Raw genomic sequence first — 20,800 nt, 5'->3', positions numbered from 1 at the left:
CAGGCATGCCCCTGTCCAGGGGTTAGAACCCTTGAAACAACTTTTCCATCACTTTTGTGGCCAGAAACAGTCTTTGTATGTTTTAAAATTTGCCTGCCCATTGAAACCTATGGCGGTTCAATAGATTCGCCTGTTTGCAAACATTTTTGTGGATGTTCGCAAATGGAAAATTCTATGTTCGCGACATCTCTACTACAGAGTATAGCGCCCTGCGGACGTTTTAACTCACCTAAGGGGATCCAGACGCCGGCAGCCATTCGACTTCCTGTTCTCGGAGGCTCAGCATCCCTCTGGTAACATTGCCGTCTGTTCTCACGGTGACAGTCGTGATCTCACTACAGGGATAGATCGCCACCTTGAGGACGGAGGGAGAACTGCAGCTCTGGATCCCATGAAGGTGAGTAAGTGCAGGGGCTGCTGCAGGCTCTCTAACAGTATGATTTTTTTCCCCGGTTTTAGCCTCTAAAAATGTGCAAAAAAAATGGCACTGCTTTTAGACCCTAAAATCCGGAAATAATCATACAGACAGGGAGGTTAAGAGAAAAGCTTAGTGAATCATCGCCACATTTCTGTTGATTACTTGAAAAGGATGATGACGTCAGTCCATTTATCTGAAGTCTACATTAACTTTAAGTTTAAATAAGCTTGAGTTTGATCAATCAATTTCCATTGCAGACAATAATAACGCCAAGCCCTGTGTGATTGCACGAAGCGCATTTCCCATATAAAGCCAAATCAGCAGCCAGCAACACGTGAGGACGGGTTTGTCTATATTTTACAAGCCCTGTTACAGCTTTCTTGTTATCCCAGAAGGATTGTGCAGTGCGAAGAGCAGAAGGAGCGAGAGCACCCATCAGCGTGACCTTCAAAACAGCCTCCTGTAATTTTCACCTCTGAATGTGTTGCCTTGTGGGCACAGCAGGCGGAAATAGTCTTTCTCGCGCGCACACTGCTGTTCCTGTTGCTGGAAGACATCAGAAGCTTCCTCTAATGTTTTTCTACACTTCGATCTTTCCTCTGGATGCCAAATGCTGATAAATGATAGAAGGCTGTGTTGTTGTCTTCCCTTTCTGGCCACGGTGGCTTTCAACTACTCTTATCGAAATGCAGGGAAGTAGCAGACTGTCTCGCTTTCTCACCAAAGCTTTCCAAAAGAACCACGGCCCTGATTCACTGGAGCCCAGTCTTAGGCACTTTCTCAACAGTCCGTAGTCCGTAGGTACTTTACGGCAGGACTTTTGTTTCTCTCTCTGTCTTGTCTGGGTATGAGCTCTGTGTAGCTGATAATTCAAAAAAAATCACCTTTACAGCAGAACTTCAGATATTAAAAAGATCCAGTTGTGGTACAAGTAAATAAACATATTGACGCCGAGCTCTGAAACTAGGCGATGCCAGACCCTGAATTACTCCTCCCTCCAAGTTGCTACAACTAGAAGGGGAATAGTATCTAATGCCACCAGGGATTTGAGCGGCAGCAGGGTGAGACATCATTCGGCTCACCCTGTGTCCAGCTCACCGGCGGCAAATCAGAGTAAGGAGGAATGCAAGTACTACATTACTGCTATAGCCGCACTAAGATTTGGTGCTATGCGGCGCATGGCAGGTGCCAAGAAGGTGCCAAAAAGACCTGCCTTGTCTTCAGCTCTGGGAGTCATGTTCCCACCTCAGGAATGAGCAAATTATAGTCACATAAGTCATAGTGGGCCCCATTGTGACCATAATGATATGGTTATTGCTACGCTTTGAGGCAGGAGGATTCTGGAATCTGGATCAATACCTTTAATGGAGGCTGCCATGTGTCCCCATTAATATTAACTAAGTAGGTGTCCCACATTCAATAACTAAGCTGCTAGGTGCCTCCAGATACAATAATTGCATAGCCATGTTCCCCAGACTAAAGGCAAAAAATGATTAAGATGAAATGGGGCTCTAGGCAAGGTAGCATTTTTCTCCAACTGCTGATGGTCACCTGGCTTTTTTTTTTTTTTTAGTAAGATTTGGTGGGTGATCCGGTGCCCTCACCATCCTTTTGTGACCCTCCAGCCAGCAGTGCTGACCCCCTCAAAGCTCGAGTCATGGCCAGTCACAGACTACTGTGCATAAGCGGAAACCCTAATCGCACTCGTGTTGCCAATTTTTCCATACTGCACATGTGCAGAATGCTGCCGTGCATGAGGACATGATGAGGAGGTGATTAGCTGGTCAGATTTCGGGGGGTCGCAGCTGCGGGCTGAAGGGTCGCAAAAGGACGGTGCGGGCACAGGATGATTGCAGGGGGCATTAAGAAGCCCCAGGTAAGTTAAACTGGTTTTTTTAACTTAAGATTTACTTAAACCACTTAAGTACCAGTGGTCTCTTCCCCTTTAAGGACCAGAGACTGCTGGTACAAGAATGGGAGGAAACCCAATGAATACCAATGAATTGACGCACTTACTGCCACAAACGTCATACATGCCGCACATCGGGAATCTGGGCCACCCACTCTGCTGTCTCTTTGATGGCAGAGTTCCTGTGAGCCGGTCAGGAGCCTCTTTCATTGGCTCCTGAACCTTTCTTTAAATGTAAGCCAATGGGAGTGGCTTACATTGAAAGACAAGGCCAGGAGCCAAGGAAATCGGCTCCTGACCCGCTCACAGGGCTCTGCCATATTAGAGATAGGCAGGGCTGGATTTAGGCCAAGGCCAACTAGGCCATGGCCTAGGGCACCACAGGAGCAAGGGCACCAAAGCAGCAGGCTAGACTGGAAGCTTGCAAATGCAGCAATGAAGGGAGATCAGTATAGTGCCTGACCGCAGTACTCTGCTGCTAGCCGCCTGTGCAGCAACCACCTTGCTCTCTGTGCATGTTTGCATTGTGGCCAGTGGCTATAGACTTGGGCAGCATTGGAGACGGAAAGGAAGAGGAAGCTTCTGCACTGGAGATGAGTGGAGAAATGAGTGACACTGATGGCTGCTGTGGTGTGAAGGTGAGCTGGCTACCTATACTGAAAGTGGGTGGAGGAAAAGGAGGGATTAAGAGAGTCATCTCGCTACCTATACTAGAGGGAAGGATGGAAGGGGCCATCTGGCTACCTATACTGGAGGGAAGGGGGAAGGGGTAATCTCGCTACCTATACTGAAGGGAGGGCGGCTGGTGGCAGTGGCCTTGGGTGGTAAAGAGTACAAATCCGGCCCTGGAGACAGGCAGAGCCAGTGAGTTGCAGAGAGAGACATCTGGTTTGAGCGGCGCGATCTGCGGGGAGGGACGGAAACAGCGGATGGGCGCAGCGGCGGCTAATTGAAATCTACGCTCTGCCAGCCAGGAGCCCACCAAAACAGGGTGTAGATTTCAAATAGCTCGGTCCGAAAGTAGTTAAAGAAACACTATCAAATCAAGTATTCTAAAATGACAATGTACAGTGCAAATAATGTCTAAATAGCTGTGTAGCAAAATTCTACTTTTGATGTTAAATATCAGAGGCAAAAGCTTTAATTCCTTGTGTGTAGATTTTAGCTACAATTGGAATTTGCATAGGTGAATCTCTGCAGTCTAACATAATAAGAACAGTGTAATATTGAAGCAAAGTTATATGTAAAGCCTGTCAGGTTCACACACACAATTGCAAATGTGTATGTTACACATAAGATACATTTCCTCTGCTTTCTGCAGAGAGCTCAGTCATCATAGACAGGCAGAGCTTTCTCACACACAGGATGAACAGATGAAGTGTGAGGGAATCCCCCTCCTATCATGGCTCACTCTGCCGTCAGATTTGCCATCAGAAAAGTGTGAAAGGAATTAGATAACAGTACACAAAGAGATAAGAAATCAATTGTATACACCAGTACTTAGTAGCACTTTCCAAACATTTCCTATCTGCTCTTAAAAAAAAACATAGTAATCAATAGTAGTAGATAGTTAGCCCCTTGATAACCATGTGTTGTGTGTCCCCAGATGAGATTATGGGTAGCCATTTGTGCCTTCCAGTGGCATATTTACAGGGTTGCAGGCATGGCTCGTGCCATGGGCCCCATGCTTGCACCCAAGCAGGGGAATAGTTAGGGGTGACAGTGGCGTCACTCTTTTCAGCCAGGGCTGCAGCCGTTTGCTCTCATGGATGCCAGCTCCCTGACACTAGGGCTGCTGAAACAGGGCCAACTTACCCCTCACCTACCCAAACTCCACCCACTTGCACAGCCCTGTCCCTACTTGCAAATACCTTGCAAACAGTAAAGATGGGATGAACACAGATGCAAAATGCAAAACTGTCCCAGCATGCATGGCAGGGAGGTTTAACTCACCCCCTCTCACTATGGCACAGCACGCTGCTCTTCATCTTCCTGAAACCTCCACCTTACATCCAAAGCTTCTGGGAGGGAAACTGCCATTCTGCACCTTATATTGCTTTATTGGGAGGTGGGGGTGGCGCTTGGAACCTTATATTGCATTATGGGAAGGCAATGCAAATCAGGGAAGCCCCATGTTAATTTCTGCCCAGAGCCTTATGTCCCCATGTTAGCAAAAACAGACCCGTTTGTTTGTGTGCATTCATGGAGGTCAGACTTAATCATTTATTATACATACCGTACTTCTTTATTTTGTCTATTTTTTTTTTTTTGAGGCTACAGCTGATCAAAATGCAAGGTCAAGAATTTGAGAAATCCCTCAGTATTAAATCTTAATGCCTTTTTCCCCAGTAATGACTAAGTGTTCATTGCAATGCTCTACTTTATCTGAAAAGTGTATAAAAAAGCATAATGAGTAATGAAGCATAGACTGTGATAATTACCCTAAATGACAGTACGGTATGTGTATGCATCATTGTCTAGAACATGTATTATAAATTGCAGAACTTTGTAACTATTAGAACTCTGGAAGGTTTCATTACGAGACACTCAGCAGCAATGAAGGCAACATTTGGAAGGTGGCAACACGTCTAAGAAGTAATGCGGTTCAATAAACCACCTGGAGTCATTACTGCTCTGCTGGTAGAAATGGAATGATAGATCCATCTGGGAGAAAAACAGCACTCTCAACATTCAACAAATAATTACATTTACAGTCTGAGCCTTGACAAATCTGCAAGCATATTTTAGTATTGGTCTGTTTTGTGCAGTGTGATGTTAACCCTTTAGTAGCCAATTCATTTAGAGTCTTGCAAGTGTTCCGGGACAATTTATTTTAGCCCCTTTTTTTTCTTATTTGTTACATTTCCTTGCTTCTAATTATTCCTGCTGTCATGTGTATTTATGGCCACTTGTCTCTAGGGGGCAGTGTGAGACAATAACAGAGGACTTCTGCTTCCAGCTTCTATAGTCTCTGCTAGCAGAGATACATCAAAGCATTCCAAGAAATTACAACACAACGAGTTCTGCCAGCTGAGGTCAAAAGCCGTGCACTTATCTCAAACTGGATAACTCTTCAGAGGCTGCTAATGGGTTAAAGGTGAAGCAAGTCTTCTTGCCGCCTTCACCAAGCCACGCAGCACTTGCTTTGGGTGCCTCCATAGACCCCAATGTTATTAAGGCTGTAGTGGTACTGCAGAAAAAATACTGTAATTCAGGTGCCTGCAATAGCTGGACCCCAAATGAGGCCACCAGAGGAAAAGCTAGGTTACCAGTAGGTTAACCACCACTGGGTGGCGCTGTACCACTGACATAGTGTCCTGGATCCCCATCACATGTAATGTCATGTGATCAGCACCGAGAAGACCTACAGGGAGGACGTCACCGCCGCTGTGCAAGAGGAAGAAGCCAATCCATCCGGACGGGTAGGTATGAGCACTCCCTGCTGCCACCCCTAATCTGCCTCCGCATTCCCCGCCGAGCCTGCCAGGCATACTGCCCCAGCGGCATTAAAAAATCAGCCCTACAGCCAAATAAAGTTTTACTTTATTTTGCTGCTAAAGGGTTAAATCTCAAAATCATCCACACAAAAAAAAAAAACGAGGAAGAAAAATCCGCTGCTCTTTAGCAGTGTTACTTCAAGGAACGAGGTGAAGTTTTTGCAGTCATGATCCATTTAGTACGAAATAAATTGATGGTCTGAGTAAGTAATGGAGCCCATATGCTGTGATCCTAGATAGAGAACATGAATTTTCACTTAATCTTTCGTGTTTATATTAAATATCTTTAAATCTTGCAAACTCTTTTTTTCGTTTTTAAAGGAAGGCAGAATACGAGTGAACTCTGGCCCTGTCTATATTATAAATATATATAAAAAAGGAATGGATGTGGTTTCTGCAACCTTCCTAGAAGGGAGTCTAGCAGCCCAGCACAAGGCCTTGACATTAAGTCAGAGATGACAAGGCCGTACAGGTCTTTATGAAAATAATTTTGTACTTAATCTTCAATTTTCGTCGTAGCAGCGCGCAGTGATCATTATAGCTTTTCAGAATTATTGGCCTGCAGGGGGTTCACTTTAAAGCTGCCACTGATTGGAGTAATCAGCGCTGCACTGGCTGGATTACCCAAAATGGGTTATAAAAGAAAATTAAAATAAAATTGAATGTGACAGAAACGTACATGAACATTTTGTATTAAAGCATTAATATTTATAACGGGGAACTAGGCCTCATTCGGAAGCATGAAGATTTCACAGTTGTGATTCCTTTTAAACCGGCAGCCACTTTTGTAGGCAAAACTTCCTTCCACTTTACATCTGCACATTTAAGAGCTTATTTCGGGAACCTGACGATAGCTGATGGATAAGATGCTGGCAAAAGATGAATAAGATGCTGGCTGTAGCTAGGCCCAGGCGAACAAAGCGAGTGCTTGGGGCCTCGCCCACAGCGGGGACCTCCCATGCTGCCCTGTCTGTGACTTGTATGACCGTCGATGTCTCTCCATCACTTACACACAGACCTCAGATCAGTAACATTGTGAACAGAGGGGAGAGATGCGAAAGTGAGATCATTGCTCATTTCCTGTATTAGAAGTGTGCCACACTGTTACTATGCACTTCTCTACTCTTTTTGGGTCACCTCTGATCTGCAGGTTTGTGAGTGTTGAGGATGGGGAGTCAGAAGGACGCTACATATCCCACCTGACAACAATGGTCTATACTGGAGTGATGTCATATAGGATGGCTACCTATATGGGGTGGCTACTAGTGTTGGGCGAACATCTAGATGTTCGGGTTCGGGCCGAACAGGCCGAACATGGCCGCGATGTTCGGGTGTTCGACCCGAACTCCGAACATAATGGAAGTCAATGGGGACCCGAACTTTTGTGCTTTGTAAAGCCTCCTTACATGCTACATACCCCAAATTTACAGAGTATGTGCACCTTGGGAGTGGGTACAAGAGGAAAAAAAAATTAGCAAAAAGAGCTTATAGTTTTTGAGAAAATCGATTTTAAAGTTTCAAAGGGAAAACTGTCTTTTAAATGCGGGAAATGTCTGTTTTCTTTGCACAGGTAACATGTTTCTTGTCGGCATGCAGTCATAAATGTAATACATATAAGAGGTTCCAGGAAAAGGGACCGGTAACGCTAACCCAGCAGCAGCACACGTGATGGAACAGGAGGAGGCGCAGGAGGAGAAGGCCACTCTTTGTGAGACACAACAACCCCGGCCTTGCATGAGGGCAAGAAGCGTGCGGATAGCATGCTTTGTACCGCCATGCAGTCATAAATGTAATAAAGATAAGAGGTTCCATAAACAAGGACCGGCAACGCTAACCCAGCAGCAGCAGCAGCACACGTGATGGAACAGGAGGAGGCGCAGGAGGAGAAGGCCACGCTTTGTGAGACACAACAACCCAGGCCTTGCATGAGGACAAAAAGCGTGCGGATAGCATGCTTTTTACCGCCATGCAGTCATAAATGTAATAAAGATAAGTGGTTCAATAAACAGGGACCACGCGGCAACGCTAACCCAGCAGCAGCAGACGTGATGGAACAGGAGGAGGCGCAGGAGGAGAAGGCCACGCTTTGTGAGACACAACAACCCAGGCCTTGCATGAGGGCAAGAAGCGTGCGGATAGCATGCTTTTTACCGCCATGCAGTCATAAATGTAATAAAGATAAGTGGTTCAATAAACAGGGACCACGCGGCAACGCTAACCCAGCAGCAGCAGACGTGATGGAACAGGAGGAGGCGCAGGAGGAGAAGGCCACGCTTTGTGAGACACAACAACCCAGGCCTTGCATGAGGGCAAGAAGCGTGCGGATAGCATGCTTTGTACCGCCATGCAGTCATAAATGTAATAAAGATAAGTGGTTCAATAAACAGGGACCACGCGGCAACGCTAACCCAGCAGCAGCAGACGTGATGGAACAGGAGGAGGCGCAGGAGGAGAAGGCCACGCTTTGTGAGACACAACAACCCAGGCCTTGCATGAGGGCAAGAAGCGTGCGGATAGCATGCTTTGTACCGCCATGCAGTCATAAATGTAATAAAGATAAGTGGTTCAATAAACAGGGACCACGCGGCAACGCTAACCCAGCAGCAGCAGACGTGATGGAACAGGAGCAGGCGCAGGAGGAGAAGGCCACGGTTTTTGAGACACAACAACCCAGGCCTTGCATGAGGACAAAAAGCGTGCGGATATAGCAGCAATGCTTTTTGCCGCCATGCAGTCATAAATGTAATACAGATGAGAGGTTCAATAAACAGGGACCGGAAACGCTACACCATCCCAGATGTTCATTGGTCATGTTACTTGGTTGGGGTCCTGGAGTGTTGCGTAGTCATTTCCAATCCAGGATTGATTCATTTTAATTTGAGTCAGACGGTCTGCATTTTCTGTAGAGAGGCGGATACGCCGATCTGTGACGATGCCTCCGGCAGCACTGAAACAGCGTTCCGACATAACGCTGGCTGCCGGGCAAGCCAGCACCTCTATTGCGTACATTGCCAGTTCGTGCCAGGTGTCTAGCTTCGATACCCAATAGTTGAAGGGTGCAGATGGATTGTTCGACACAGCTACGTCATCTGACATGTAGTCCTTGACCATCTTCTCCAGGCGATCAGTGTTGGAGGTGGATCTGCACGCTTGCTGTTCAGTGGGCTGCTGCTGCATGGGTGTCAGAAAATTTTCCCACTCCAAGGACACTGCCGATACCGTTCCCTTTTGGGTACTAGCTGCGGCTTGCGTTGTTTGCTGCCCTCCTGGTCGTCCTGGGTTTGCGGAAGTCAGTCTGTCTGCGTACAACTGGCTAGAGGAGGGGGAGGATGTCAATCTCCTCTCTAAAGTCTCCACAAGGGCCTGCTGGTATTCTTCCATTTTGACCTGTCTGACTCTTTCTTCAAGCAGTTTTGGAACATTGTGTTTGTACCGTGGATCCAGAAGGGTATAAACCCAGTAATTGGTGTTGTCCAGAATGCGCACAATGCGTGGGTCACGTTCAATGCAGTCTAGCATGAATTGAGCCATGTGTGCCAGAGTCCTACCAGAATCCTCATCATCCTCTTGTGAGCGTTGTGATAGTTGTTGTGATGCATCATAGTCGTCACCTTCCTCCTGGTCTGCTTCTGCTGACCATTCGCGTTGAATTGTGGAAGTCCAACGTGCACCGCTCTGGCCCTCGTCAGTGGTGGCATGAAATTCCTGCTCCAACTCCAGCTGTTCCTCCTCCTCTTCTTCGTCATAGCTGCTGGGGCCAGCGTTCCCTAAGGCGGATGGCCTGATGTTGGTACCATCACGCTGATCGTTTTCTCCTTCAGATTCCCCCAGTTGCATCATGACAGCTGTTTCCTTGATTTTTAACATCGACCTCTTCAGTAAACACAGCAGTGGTATGGTAATGCTGACTGAAGAGTTGTCACTGCTCACAAGCAACGTGGATTGCTCAAAATTTTGGAGGACTTGGCAGAGGTCCAACATGTTGGCCCAATCGGATCCACAGAAGCTTGGCAGCTGTCCGGATGCGCCTCGGTACTGCGCCGTCATGTACTGGACCACTGCACTCTTCTGCTCACAAAAGCGTGCTAGCATGTGCAGCGTAGAATTCCAGCGCGTAGGGACATCACACAGCAAGCGATGGTGGGGGAGATTGAAGCGCTCCTGCATCTTGGCGAGTGCCCCCGAAGCAGTACTGGAATTTCTACAATGTTTGGCCACTCGACGCACCTTCAACAGAAGATCGGCCACGCCTGGGTATGTCCTCAGGAACCGCTGAACTACTAGGTTCATCACGTGCGCCAGGCAAGGGATGTGTGTCAGCTTAGCCAACCTTAAAGCGCGAATGAGATTACTCCCATTATCACACACAACCATGCCCGGTTTCAGGTCCAGCAGTGCCAGCCACAAATCCGTCTGTTCCTTTATTCCCCTCCAAATTTCCTCCCCTGTGTGCTGCTTATCCCCAAGGCAGATCAGCTTCAGCAACGCTTGCTGACGCATGCCAACAGCTGTGCTGCACTGCTTCCACGATCCTACTGCTGCTGGGTTAGCGTTTCCGAAAGAGGTACAGCTTTGAGATGCGTTGGAGGAGAAGGAGTCAGAGAGGTAGGTGCTGCTGTTGTTATCCAGTGGGAGGGACGGCGGTGCAGCTGTTTGCGGCGTGGGCAACACCCGCGCCGTAGCAGGTAAGGAATCGCTGCCAGGCTCCACAAGGTTCACCCAGTGCGCGGTAAGGGAGATGTATCGACCCTGGCCGAACGCACTCGTCCAGGTGTCAGTGGTGAGGTGAACCTTGCAGGCAACGGCATTCTTCAAGCTTCGGGTTATTTTGCTGACCACGTGCTCATGCAACTCAGGCACTGCAGAGCGTGCAAACTGGTAGCGGCTGGGAACCACGTAACGTGGGATGGCCACTGACATCATGCCCTTGAAGCTGTTTGTCTCCACCACTCGATATGGCAGCATTTCGCAGGCCAGAAGCTTGGCTATGCTGGCTGTTACTGCCACGGCCCGGGGGTCATTTGCTGGCAATTTCCTCTTGCGCTCAAACATCTCCGACACAGACAACTGAACCGTAGCGCTGCACACGGAAGGGCTGTTGGTTGTTGTGTTTGATGAACACTGGGAGACCTCAAGAGCACTACTCCGGAAAGTGACAGTGTCAGCGTCGTCTGATGTTTGTGAATGTTGTGAACCACGCAATGGCTGGGCTACTGCTGCTGCTGAGGCGGGTCTGGTGGTGAGTCTGGTGAACCCAAGGGAGGCAGTGTTGCTGGTACCCTGTCCTGCCGCGTTTGCCCACAGAGTGGGATGTTTGGATAGCATGTGGCGGCTCATGCTGGTGGTGGAGAGGTTGTTAATACTTTTCCCCCTGCTCAGGCGAGTCTTGCACACCTTGCAAATCGCCATGGTAACATCCTCAGTGCAGTCTTCAAAGAAAGCCCAGACTTTGGAGCACCTGCCTCCTTGCTGGCGATTTCTGTTTCCTCCTCTTTTGCCTCTCACTCTAACTTCCACGCTTGTGGTGCCTGAAATTGCGCGCCGCCTACCTTGTGGCACAAGGCGAACTCGTGCAGCAGTGGGTTCTTCAACAGACTCATCTGTGCTGCTGCTACGACGGCGATGTTCTCGTTCACAAATAAAATCTGGGTCTCTGTCCACATTGTCCATACCCTCCTCTTCCATCTCCTCAAACTCGTCATATGTCATTGTGGGGGGCCGCCGCCGTGGAGTAGAGCTCCCCAGAACAACCTCTGCGCAGCTCACTCCAACGTCGTCTTCCAGATCTTGTCGGCCGACCTCCTGCAATTGCAACCCCTCCTGCCCAACTTGCTCTGGGATTTGGGTTTCCGAGTCCTCCTCGGACTCGCCTTGTATTTCAGTGCGCGGTGCATTTCCCACAGTTAATGGTTGTGAATCCGGGCACAACATTTCTGGCTGTTCCTCCATTGACCTTTCATAGGTGGAAGTTTGTTGGGCTGGGAATAGCTCCTGCGAATACCCCATTGTGTCCTGAGGTAATTCATAGGACTGGTTATCTGGCAGTTGTGTGCGTGGTGTCGCTGCCGGTTGTGTCAGCTTTGTGCCCACTGGCTCCTTGTAACTGGCTGAGGACTCGGACCTCGTGCGTGATGTGCTGGTGCTGCTTAACCCACTGCTGGACGCTTGAGAGGTCATCCAAGTAATTATCTGGTCCTGTTCTTTTGGATTTGTGAGGGTTGTTGTCCTGGACAACATGGGCGGTATTGAGTGGGTTTTCTTGGGTGCTCCCCTGTGGCCTGTACGTGAACCGTCAGGGGAAACACCTCTTCCCTTGCCCCTTCCTCTTTCACCGGATTTCTTCCTCATTTCACTTATCCTTACAGTACACGCTGACTGGCAGCAGTACAGTGGCAGCACAGAAATGCTATACAGTACCACTATTCCCAGCAGCGACACAGAGCACAATGCTATACAGTGGCGGGTGAGCGGTGTACTACTGTTCCCAGGCCCAGCAGACACAGAGTGGAAGTAAACACAATGCTATATAGTCTGGCTGAGCGGTGTACACAGAGTGGCAGTACACACAATGCTATATAGTCTGGCTAAGCCGTGTACACAGAGTGTCAGAAAACACAATGCTATATATAGCGTGGCTGAGCGAGGTGCACAGTGGCAGTACACACAATGCTATATTAGTCAGGCTAAGCCGTGTACACAGAGTGTCAGAAAGCACAATGCTATATATAGCGTGGCTGAGCGAGGTGCACAGTGGCAGTACACACAATGCTATATAGTCAGGCTAAGCCGTGTACACAGAGTGTCAGAAAACACAATGCTATATATAGCGTGGCTGAGCGAGGTGCACAGTGGCAGTACACACAATGCTTTATAGTCAGGCTGAGCCGTGTACACAGAGTGTCAGTAAACAATGGTATATAGTCTGGCTGAGCGGTGTACACAGAGTGTCAGTAAACAACGGTATATAGTCTGGCTGAGCGGTGTACACAGAGTGGCAGTAAACACAATGCTATATATAGCGTGGCTGAGCGAGGTGCACAGTGGCAGTACACACAATGCTATATAGTCAGGCTAAGCCGTGTACACAGAGTGTCAGAAAACACAATGCTATATATAGCGTGGCTGAGCGAGGTGCACAGTGGCAGTACACACAATGCTTTATAGTCAGGCTGAGCCGTGTACACAGAGTGTCAGTAAACAATGGTATATAGTCTGGCTGAGCGGTGTACACAGAGTGTCAGTAAACAACGGTATATAGTCTGGCTGAGCGGTGTACACAGAGTGGCAGTAAACACAATGCTATATATAGCGTGGCTGAGCGAGGTGCACAGTGGCAGTACACACAATGCTATATTAGTCAGGCTAAGCCGTGTACACAGAGTGTCAGAAAACACAATGCTATATATAGCGTGGCTGAGCGAGGTGCACAGTGGCAGTACACACAATGCTATATACAGCGTGGCTGAGCGAGGTGCACAGTGGCAGTACACACAATGCTATATATAGCGTGGCTGAGCGAGGTGCACAGTGGCAGTACACACAATGCTATATTAGTCAGGCTAAGCCGTGTACACAGAGTGTCAGAAAACACAATGCTATATATATAGCGTGGCTGAGCGAGGTGCACAGTGGCAGTAGACACAATGCTATATATATAGCGTGGCTGAGCGAGGTGCACAGTGGCAGTACACACAATGCTATATATAGCGTGGCTGAGCGAGGTGCACAGTGGCAGTACACACAATGCTATATATAGCGTGGCTGAGCGAGGTGCACAGTGGCAGTACACACAATGCTATATTAGTCAGGCTAAGCCGTGTACACAGAGTGTCAGAAAACACAATGCTATATATATAGCGTGGCTGAGTGAGGTGCACAGTGGCAGTACACACAATGCTATATATAGCGTGGCTGAGCGAGGTGCACAGTGGCAGTACACACAATGCTATATATAGCGTGGCTGAGCGAGGTGCACAGTGGCAGTACACACAATGCTATATATAGCGTGGCTGAGCGAGGTGCACAGTGGCAGTACACACAATGCTATATATAGCGTGGCTGAGCGAGGTGTACAGTGGCAGTACACACAATGCTATATTAGTCAGGCTAAGCCGTGTACACAGAGTGTCAGAAAACACAATGCTATATATATAGCGTGGCTAAGCGAGGTGCACAGTGGCAGTACACACAATGCTATATATAGCGTGGCTGAGCGAGGTGCACAGTGGCAGTACACACAATGCTATATATAGCGTGGCTGAGCGAGGTGCACAGTGGCAGTACACACAATGCTATATTAGTCAGGCTAAGCCGTGTACACAGAGTGTCAGAAAACACAATGCTATATATATAGCGTGGCTGAGCGAGGTACACAGTGGCAGTAAACAATGCTATATATAGTGTGGCTGAGCGAGCGGTGTACTACTGTTCCCAGCAGCGACACACAATGACTGGGGGGGACCCTGGCTAGCGTGGCTGGAGAGCGAACTACCCTGCCTGCCTACCCAAAGCTAAACCCACAGACAAATGGCGGAGATATGACGTGGTTCGGGTATTTATTTACCCGAACCACGTGACCGTTCGGCCAATCAGAGCGCGTTCGGGCCCGAACCACGTGACCCGTTCGGCCAATCACAGCGCTAGCCGAACGTTCGGGGAACGTTCGGCCATGCGCTCTTAGTTCGGCCATGTGGCCGAACAGTTTGGCCGAGCACCGTCAGGTGTTCGGCCGAACTCGAACATCACCCGAACAGGGTGATGTTCTGCAGAACCCGAACAGTGGCGAACACTGTTCGCCCAACACTAGTGGCTACCTATACTGAGGGAAGGTGCACCTTTGGCTACCTACCTATACTGGAGGACTACCTATTTGGTGGGGAACCTTTGGCTTCCTATTATGATGGGAGAAGGGGCCTCTGACGAGTCACATGATGACAGGGAGTCACACGATGAATCATGTGATGCACTGTTGCATAAACTATAATGGCCGAAAACTGACAATGATTTTTTTTTCTATGTTTTTCTTATTATTCCTGTTAAATGCATTTAGAATAAATCATTCCTAGCGTAATGTACAACCCAAAGCAAGCCTATTTGGTGGTAAAAAAAAAAAAAAAAAATCTAAGGTATAGATCATTTCATTGTGACAAGTAGTGATAAAGTTATTGGTGAATGAAAGGTAGGCGCACTGACAGGTGAAAATTGTTGTGGTCTGTTAGGGCTGGTTCACACTTAGCGCTTTTGTAGCACTTTGCTGATTGCCAGCGATCAGCAAAGTGCTGCTGCTAATGTATCCCTATGGATACATTCTCGCTGCAGCATTTGCGATTGCGATCAAATCGCAAATGGGCATCATGCAGAACTTTGCTGAAGATCACACTGTGATTCTTGTTCTATTGAATGGGAATCACAAGCGCATATTGCAAGATTTTGCCCGCTGGATCGTGATTTTACAAAAATAAAATATATTTATGTGATTGTGTCATAAAGTTACCCTGTCCGTTGACTGACATGTGGCCCATTACTTCTTAATGATGTATTCATTTCGAAAGTATTGATAAACTTTCATTAAAGTGGTGGGAAACTCAGCATTTCTTCTTTACTCCAAAAGATGATTTACAGCCTTAAACCTACTACCAGAAAAAAAAATTGTAGCAGAACAGCATTCAAACAGTTAAACATAGCACTTTGTTTTGCAAGTTCCTTAAAGGGAACCTTAACAGAATGGGGGGTAAAGAGTTTCAATTACCTGGGGCTATTGGATGCGTCCATTAATACGCATGGTGGCCGGCCGACTAGTGAGTCGTCAAAAATGAAACTAAGTGACAGCGGGGGACCGGAGGATTCCAGAGCAGCTCAGAGGGCACAGGACTGCTGCAGGGGGCTGGTAATAGCCCCAGGTAAGTGAAACTCTTTACCCCCCGTTCAGTTAAGGTTCCCTTTAAGCTTATTATCTGCATCCAAAGAGGTGATAACATTTTATTTTGTTTACATTTCTCAGTTGCTACAATTAGTTACAGCCAGCCACATGCTGAAACTGAACTGTATTGAGCTCACAAACAGATACAGATATGACATTTTCACTATATAACTACTGTAAAATCTATGAATAAAATGCAAGGGCAGCTTTCAGAGCAGATAAACTGTGCTTTGGGAACTTGTAATTTGTTGTATTGGTAATAAAAAGTAGGAAAACACATTTTTATTGGATGTTTTGTCAGAGTTTTATTCCACTTTAAGTGATTACAAGCTCCATAGGTTTTTGAGTTTCATAGTTGATGCACATTTTCTGCTAAATTTAAATTTGAGCAGCTTGGTACTGCACCAATCAAATGTCCCAGTTACAAGCAACACACGTTTGCATAAAATTAGTTTGTGATTTGCACCAACTCTGAATTAGTAGCTAACTATCCTTACACACAATAGCCCATGTGTCTTTTTGTAGACTTTTACTTTTACATAGTTACATAGTTACTTTGGTTGAAAAAAGACATACGTCCATCGAGTTCAACCAGTACAAAGTACAACTCCAGCCTGCTCCCTCACATATCCCTGTTGATCATAAAATCCCTGGATTAACATCATTGGCATTACCTAGTAATTGTAGCCATGGATGTCATTCAACGCAAGGAAAGCATCTAAGCCCCCTTTAAATGCAGGTATAGACTTTAACATGTGCATAGTAATAATAATAACATAGCAGCACAGTGGATACCTGTGCATGCTGCCACACTGTTGCTATACCTAGTAATGATGTTACAATGCATTATTTAATGTCTGTATTGCACTAGCACTTTATCCCTAGATTTACTGTACTCTGTACATCACCTCTGATGAAGCCTCTCCTGGAGGTGAAACATGTTGGGTTTTGAAGATGATAGCTAGCTACAAAACCATTTTTGTCCTGATTATTTGCCAATTTAGTAAGAGGAACCAGACTGGGAATCTCTCCCAATTGCTAAATCCCGGTCATCATTACAGAAACCTCTGATCGCCTCCCCAACTAGTCTGTTAGTAAATGTCTACTGTATCATCACGTACGTTCACATATATATTCATTCAAATAATATAAGTTAAGTTTTATATATTTCCTCTCGTAGATGTTCCCAAACAAGTGAACCTCTGTTGCAAAACATGCTAGATTTTAGCCATTTCTATAGACCGTGTAACAGAGTCTAGTCCTTTTCCTTTAGAGAAAAATGTTGCAGTGGCCAGGAAACAATATACTATATGGAGCAAAACACTACAATGATAGTAAATGACAGCAACAAATCCACACTGCTCGTTTTTCACTCTCAAGGTTAATGACATCAGCTGTATCTCGCTGGTATTGTATTGGGTTTTGTGGATAAGCGTCAGTGATTGCTATTGCTCTACACAGACCTTAAAAGCAGTCACGGGAAGTCTTATTATGTATTAATCACCACGAAAGGACCTATTTAGCAACAGAGCCATCTTTTATCTCTATGAGGTTTCACGAATCACGAATGTATATATATATATTTTATGATGTGTACCTTATTCTTGAGGTAGTAAATAATACCACTATGAGAACAAACTTCAAATATCGGTGTTCTAAAGTATAAAAGAGTAACTGTTTCTGTCATTGCTGCTGATAGCCTGCTGATAACAGGTTCAACTACAATTTCTGCTGCATTGTTTGGAACAGTAGTTACGCAGGTACGGATGAGCACTGAGCAAGATCGCGACTGGTAGTCTCCAGAGAATTTCCTTGAACTGCTCGCCAAAACAGTTTTGTGAATTGCATTGACGTCAATGGCGATGACTCTAGCAATTAGTAGCAAAGCGCTCATACATGTTATAATAACTTAGGTAGGTTAAGAATAGTGGGAAGGGGGGGGGGGTAATCTTTCCTATCACTGTTCTACTTAACATACCTAACAAGTCTAGTGATTAATATGGCATATAGGGGGGCTTTGCTATCATCCACTAAACCCTGTGCCATTGACTTCGAAGCAATTCTCCCTGAAATTTGCTAGCAATTTTTAAAGAAAAATAAGCATCAATTCCACAAAAAGGGTGGTGAGCAAAAACGGCCTACTCAACCCCACACACAGGACTGGTCAATGATCCTTCCAAGCAACTTATATATAGTAACAGTATAGACCATGTGACCAAAACCTGCTCAGAAACCCAATTTTCCTGCTTGAAGTTGTTAGCATACTGTTACTTAAAGTCTTAAAGGTCATAAACACAATTACATTTTTTCTGCCCCCCCCCTCCCATGCCCTCTCAGTTTACTGTTGGTCTTCCTTCTCCTAGCCACATCTTCATTAGATTCAGTGATTACATTGCATTTGGACATTCATCCAGGTCCCCAAAGGCCCGATAGAAGCTGTCTGCCATGTCGCTACAGCTGTCTGACCATCCATTGTGAGAGTGGGTTGGGCACAATTATAATAGCTTAGCTGGACAGGAGAATTACTGGTCCCGTAGTAGCCCCCATATTATACCGTGGTAGTTTTCCAAACTGCTGCACAGTCCATTTAAATTCTTTCACCTTTGAGTTCAATGGTAGAGATGAGTGCACAGATTTTGCGGAATTACTAATTTTCAATTTTGCATCGGAATTTCTCAATTTCAAGTTGAAGGGTGGAATTCAGATATCATGGATTTCCGATGATTAAATTCCAAAAGTTATGTGAAAGCAGGTTCAAACTTTTTTTTTCTCATAAATTCTAGAGTAAAAAAAAAAAACACAAATATGCTGCAACATTTGGAATTTATTCAGAATTTCTTGTAAAATGTCAGAATTTCATCATTTTCTGAATTTCACAATTCTGACTTTCCCTATTCAGTGGCTGTGATGATTGTAATTCGCTAATTATGATTATGCTAAATTGTGCATTTATTTTTGCAATTACACCTCTTTTGTAAATTCAGTTGATTTTGTGGAATCATTAGTAAATTTGTGTAATTTTTGCATAATGTCATGTAGTTGTTGAGAAAATTGATTTTAAAGGATACCCAATGTGACATGTGACGCGTTTCTCAGCGTGAGCCTGGATACCCGTACCGTTCAGACGGCACACACTTGACCTGAGGAAGCGGCTCATGCTGAGAAACGCGTTGTCACTGTGCTGTTCGCAACCAATAAATGAAATTATATTTTAGCTTTTGACATACTATTATTTGACCGGTTTGTAAACCATCTATATGGTGTTTTTACTCTTCCAAATTGGGCACCTCCTACCTCCCAAATTTATCTGATATACCTTACTTTGTAGGGTTTTCGACGCCTCACGATTAGGCGTATCAAATATATTTTTATTTTGGAGCTGCGACCAAGACCATCCAAGAAAAGGTCGAGTGGGGACGGCACTTCTCCCCCTGCACACACGAGCGCTTTGAAGCAACCCACATTTGTGAGTATATACCTACAAGATTCTTGTACTAGAGAACAACTTAGACGATATCACACCAGAGCGGGCCCCGGTGTCCGGGTGTCTTTTGTTCTTTTTCCTTTCAGCAACATTTATTTCATTAGTTTATTACAGCCAAAATTAATAATGATTTTTTTCCCCTTAAAATGTTCACATTACAATTTTGCATCATAACTGCGAGTTTTGATGCAAAATTGCATCCATGCGAAATATGTGCTCATCACAATTCAGTGGTTTGTTTAGAGATTTAGATTTGTTTGAGCAACTGCACTTTTTGCTATAAAACAATACATTTTAAATTTGCCACTCACCAGCCCTTTAGAATGTTTACAAGTTATTCCTCTATTGAACTCATTTTTAATTATTCACTTCTAAACTCTCAGCCTAATCTGACTTGATTGATTACTTCTGATGGAAATAAAAGATACAAACTGACACAGAGTAATGCCAGGCATCTCATTACGTGTAAAAGCAGTTTCTGAAAAGGTAATCCAGACTTGTTTAGAAAGTAATTTAGAAAAGAAAAAAAAATAACAGCTCAGACAAGTGACAGCAAAACTGCAGATAGCAATTCCAACACGATACCCACAACTGTCTAAGAAACCAATTAGAAATCCATATTTGTTCTGCAAATAATTCCATCATGGGCATACTGTAAATTATTTTAACTGGAGACATGCAGTAAATCTTCAATGCAAATGGAATGGAGTTTTTATCTAAATTATTTAAAGAGCAACTCCACTGAAAATAATGTAATAAAAAAGTGCTTTATTTTTACAATCTTTATGAATAAATGATTTAGTCAGTGTTTTCCCATTGTAAAATATTTCCTCTCCCTGATTTACATTCTGACATATGCCACATGGTGACATTTTTACTGCTGGTGGCTGATGTGAGTGGAAGGAAATGCTGCTTGCTTTTTTGGCAGTTGGACCCAGCTGTAAACAGCTTTCATTTCCCACAATGCAATGAGGTTCACAGACAGGAAACTGTCCTGACATCACACTGTGGGAGAGGTTTCACTACAATATCAGCCATACAGAGCCCCCTGATAATCTGTTTGTGAAAAGGAAAAGATTTCTCATGGGAAAGAGGGTATCAGCTACTGATTGGGATGACAATTTAGCAACCCACCTTTGAGGGTAACACTCTCTTCATTTGTTTATCCAAGTGTTTTAAATACTACACTATGTTTGCTCTCCTGGTTTTTCTGTTTGGTCTTCTTTTCCCTTTCTAGTCCTGGAGCCCATCCTTTGAAGTTTGTCTATTGTTCCTTTACTTTTGAAGTTTCTCTACTGGATACACCCACCACTTGAGATGGTCAATGAAAGGTTAGCAACTCCAGCTTGCATGTATATTTAAACAAACTGTATGCAGCTTGGAATTGGACCGTTCTATATAATCTAAAAATGCATTTGATTAGCCCAATCAATTCCAAGTTGTATTCGAAGATGTCGACGAACGGTTCCCAAACCGTTCGCGGGCGAACATCTCACCTTGTACTACTTCCGGGTTGCTATGACCGGTAGTAGTACGCCTGCCCTGGCCCGGCGGTGCGCGTCCTAGATCGTGC

Source organism: Hyperolius riggenbachi, chromosome 3 (genome assembly GCF_040937935.1).
Source record: "Hyperolius riggenbachi isolate aHypRig1 chromosome 3, aHypRig1.pri, whole genome shotgun sequence".
In the NCBI taxonomy this organism is placed as follows: Eukaryota; Metazoa; Chordata; class Amphibia; order Anura; family Hyperoliidae; genus Hyperolius; species Hyperolius riggenbachi.
Note: the sequence above shows the minus strand (reverse complement) of the source record.